Source organism: Vespula vulgaris, chromosome 19 (assembly GCF_905475345.1).
Source record: "Vespula vulgaris chromosome 19, iyVesVulg1.1, whole genome shotgun sequence".
Lineage (NCBI taxonomy): Eukaryota > Metazoa > Arthropoda > Insecta > Hymenoptera > Vespidae > Vespula > Vespula vulgaris.
The window spans coordinates 1182501-1187500 of NC_066604.1; the positions used below are offsets into that span (position 1 = coordinate 1182501).

At 32.2% G+C, this 5000-nt stretch overlaps 1 protein-coding gene across 3 annotated transcripts in view; it reads right to left on the minus strand.

Annotated features, from left to right (window-relative positions):
* Positions 1–5000, minus strand: part of LOC127070651 (glypican-6) — a 265597-nt gene that overhangs the window by 8805 nt on the left and 251792 nt on the right. The window lies entirely within an intron of this gene.

Below are 5000 nucleotides of genomic sequence, written 5' to 3' on the forward strand. Positions count from 1 at the left end.
AAATATCTAATACTTTCTATTTACTATCGAATTATTTTGAAAAATCTTTCTTTAAAAAAATGTTTCTCTCTCTTGATGTATATATTCTTTTTTCTTTTTTTTTTTGATTAATTGATTCTATAGCAAATTAAATAAAAACAGATAAGTAAGTAAGTAAGTATCTATTACTTAAGAAATAAATAACTAATACTTTCTAATTACTATCGAATAATTACAAATCTCTTCGACATAAAAAATCTCTCTGATATAAAAAAATCACTAATCGTTCCAATCGTTATTTTTTAAATCGTACCAAACGATCCTGTCGTTACAAAAACCCTAATTGTTCTTAACACGCGCATACAACTTACTTTCGTCGATTTAATAATTACCTTAGAAATTCACTTACTTCTTTTTCTTAACAACTTAATAATATTATCAAGCTTATATTTAACAAATTACTAACAACGTTATTAAGATTCAATTCAATAACGTCATCAATAACATTATAATATTTAATAATCACGTTCCGAATTTACAATAATTACATTTCAACGATGAGGTTCAAACGAACGAGTTATGTTTTAATCACGGATCACGGAATCCAGTTAAAGTAACGAAACTCAAAGAGCGCACGAGATTCACCCAGTAGAATCAGAACTGATGCTTGCAGCCTGGTTGGCTGACTGGTTGACTGGCTGACTGGCTGACTGGCTGGTTAGAGTTGGTTGCTTGGCTGGTTGCTTGGATTCGAAAGGGTTGAGGAAAATGCGAAGGAGTTTCGAAAGGGTTCAGCACGCAATTACGTTGTCCAAGAGACATCCGAAAGATAGAAGGACCGATTGTTAGTATTACCTGTCAAATTTCATAGACCTAGGTAGAATGACTATCCTATCTGACACGCAAACGTCGTCACCCTCGTATTCACTTTCTCTCTCTCTCTCTCTCTCTTTCTATCTTTCTCTATCTCTCTCTCTCTTACTCTCTCTCTCTTCATCTCTATCTATCTAACCCCTTTTCCATTGAATATTCACCGACGGTAGGGAAACCACAAACGAGACTGTTTGTTGGGAACAGAGAGGAACTTGCGCGAACGGGTTTGTGTATTGGTATATGTACATGTGTGTTTCTCTGATATGTGTATGTTTGTGTGATGTTAGAGAGAGAGAGAGAGAGAGAGAGAGATGATGATAGAATTAATAACGCGAATATCCGGACGATCAAAGGCATCATCCGCTTGCAAATCGTTATCATCGTGATCATCGCGATCATCATCATCATCATCATTATCATCATCATCATCATTGTGATCATCGTGGTCATTGTCATCGCGTAAACGACACGAGAAATTTGTGCTGTAGAACGAATTATATATTTTTTTTTATATTCGACAGATTCGTTTCTATTGTTCTCGGATCACTATTGTTTTTCAATTAACGTAGAATAATTAATACGAAAATGTTATCGTATTGGGCATTTTTGATTATTATTTCATAAATCGTTTTTACGATTTGTTTAAAGAAAATTTTATTTGCGTTAAATTTTATTCACATGAAGAGAAAAGAAATAGAAGGAAGAAGGGGAAAGAAAAAGGAGAAATGAAGATAAGAAATTGCGCTTTGTAAGATGAATAATATTAAAAAAAGAAAAGAAAAGAAAAGAAAGAAAGAAAAGAAAAAGAACAATTCTATGTGCACGCTATTATTACATATTATAATGTACATACATACGTATGATATAAGTAGACGGAATATTTACAGAATATTATCGAAACGAAAGATTAAACAACGTAGAGAATAAACAACGTAGAGAAACGTTCGGGTTTAGATTATACAAAGAGAGAGAGAGAGAGAGAGAGAGAGAGAGAGAGAGAGATGCACCATCCAAGACGAATATAGTATAGAAAGAGAAAGACAGAGAACTGGAGAACCATAAAGAGAGAAAGAGACAGAGAGAGAAACAGAGAAACTAAAAGAGCGAGTGCAAGAGAAACAGAAAGATAGATACATACAATAGATAGATAGAGAGAGAAAGAGAGACAGATAGATACATAGATAGATAGAGAGAGAGAGAGAGATAGAAAGAGATAATAGGAAACGATGGTCTATAGATCTCTATAGTTATGCATCTACCTTTCCTACACGCCTTGCAACGGCGTCGATTCGAGAAGATCAAGCGGTGGGATTACACGTTGGGGAAAACGGGACCTTGTCGGTTGGGACCGCTGGGAATTAGGATTAAAAGATTAGCAAAATTGCCGTTTCACGAGAGGAGTTCCGGATCGGACCGGTAGCTTTTCTCACGCTTCTTCTTGGCGAACGTGTCTTCTTGAAATATCATGAGAAAATAAGAAAAGGTGAGATGGATAAAGAAAAAAGAAAAAGAAAAAGAAAAAAGGTCGAACGAATTTACGAAAGATTTCTCTCTAATCATCTCATATATATTAAAGAGACAGATATTAAAGAGAGAACAGAGAGAAAAAATATATATCTGTCTCTCTTTAATATTTATTTTTTATCATTCTTTTCAATTTTTTCTTTCTTTTTCTTTTGTAATCATTACTCGTAACCATTAATTTCTTTATTTCTTTATCGAATTTTTTCTTTCTTTCTTTCTTTTTTTTTTTAATTTTTATTCGTAACATAATTAATTTCTTTAATTTTCTATGGAATTTCTTTTTCTTTTTTCTTTTTTCCTTTTTTTGTTTTAAATCTTTATTAGTAACCATTGATTTCTTTATTTTTCTATCCAATTTTTTTCTTTCTTTAAAAATCTCTCTTCAGAACCATTAATTTCTTTATTTTTCTATTGAATTTTCTTCTCTTTTTTCCTACTTTGTAAAAAATCTTTATCAGTAACCATTGATTTCTTTATTTTTCTATCGAATTATTTTCTTTCCATAAAAATCTTCATTGCTAACCATTAATTTCTATTTATTTCTCTATAGAATGATTTTCTTGCTCGCGAATCTTCGATATTCTCTGCCCCGTACGAATCATTCGCCACCCCCAAAGTACCGGTTCGAAGAACAATCCCTTTTTTATATACGTACAAAGTGAAATTCTTTTGAATTCGCAATAAAATCGTTTCACCGCGATCGAACCTTTCCGAAGGTTCAAAGATAAAGGATGCTCGGTTATAAGGTAGGTATGTCTGTTCGAGGAGAATAACCCTCGGGAATGCCAAAATCGTTCGTAACCCCGTGGCCAAGGGTTCGTAACCCACCCAACCCTACCACCCACTCACCCCTTTTATCTTGACGTCCGTGTTCGTGGTTTAGTTGGATACAAAGGGAAAAAGGACTTGAGGAATGGATAGGACGAGACTGGACGGAGTGGTGATGGTGTTGGTGTTGGTGGTGGTGAGATAGGGGGGTAAAGGTGGATAAAAGGGGTGACTAAAGGGGGATAACAAAACCGTGAGGGGGAGGAGAGGGTTGTCGCGGAAAGTTCCGAGTGACGGCTGAGTACGTGCGTATGAGATTCCACCCACCGTTTCACCCTCTTTTCACCCCCTCCACTTACTCTCTCTCTCTCTCTCTCTCTCTTTCTTTCTTTCTTTTTTTTTCTTCTTCTTTCTCCCTGGGTTTAATTAAAAAAAAAAGAAAAAGAAAAAAAAAGTCTCACGAGTTCTCACTCAGCCCGAAGAAGGATCTATCTACGAAGGGTGCTCGTCAGTATCCACTTACTTGTATCTCGAGGGTGGTTTAACAGAAGGGTGGCTTGAAATTTCGAAAAAAATCGATATTTCGTTCGTTTGTATTTTCTTTTTTCTCTTTTTGTTATTTTTTTTTTGCTTTTTTTTTGTTTTTATATTTCGAAGATTGTGATTCATATCCTTGAAGAGTATTATTGTGATTTGGTTTATCGATAAATTTGCATAATCGACGATGATATTACGTTCGAATGATCGCGTAAGGTTGATTGGTTAAAGTAGCAAGGTTTTTTACCAGGGTTACAAGGTTATTATCGATTTATCATCTTCGTTTTCTTACTTATTTTTGTTAGTTAATACGAAAGAAATGATAATTGTAATCGATGAATTTGATAAGGGATTTTTCGATGATATTTATAATTATTCATAAGATTTTTACGAAAATAGGATTTGTTTTAACTGATTTATAAAATGATATGTAAAATTGTTTTATTCAACGATATAATTGTTAAACGACGATTAAGAAATTAATATTTTTAGTTTTAATAAATATTCCATTCGCTTTGAAACTTTGAACGTGATTTTCTAGTGCTTTCTTTTCTTTTCTTTCTTTCTTTCTTTTTTTTTTCTTTTTTTTTTTTAGCGACTATCAAAATATCCGGAGAGTCTTGGAAATTTTAGTTTGTAATTTATACTGATCACAAATTTTTACTTACAACATTTAATTTACGATACTTGCTACTTTCGGTATAGATTAACTTGGCTCTGTTTTTACTTAATATATTTTCTCGAATTTTGAAAATCGCGACTTTCATACAATTCTATCTTTTTCTTGTTAAAATCTCTTCTTTTTCCTTTTTAAAATTTTGAATACTTTAGCCAATGAATCGCAACGATTTACTGCGGAACGCGGATTTATTCATCACCGATTTAATTAATTTCTCGTATAAATCTCTCTCTCTTTCTATATATATCTATATATATATATATATACACACAGATTTATTCAGAATATTATAAACGAAAATTAATATCTCATATAAAAATTCGATCGATATATCATAAAAGAAAAGAAAAAAAACAGTTAACAGTCTTTAAAAACAAAAAAAAAACACAACAACAAGTAGTTTAATTGGACGAATTCTACGATGTACTGTATGCATGAATCATAAATGAAAATTAGTATTTCATACAAAAATTCTATCGTCATTTCATTTGAAAAAAAAAAAAATGACAAGTCGAGTATGATAAAACTATCGTTTAATCAGACCTATTTTAAATATAATATATAAAAGATTGTTCTTTCATTCGTGCAACCGTAATATCTTATAAAAATGTATACATCTTATAAAATGTATAATATATAA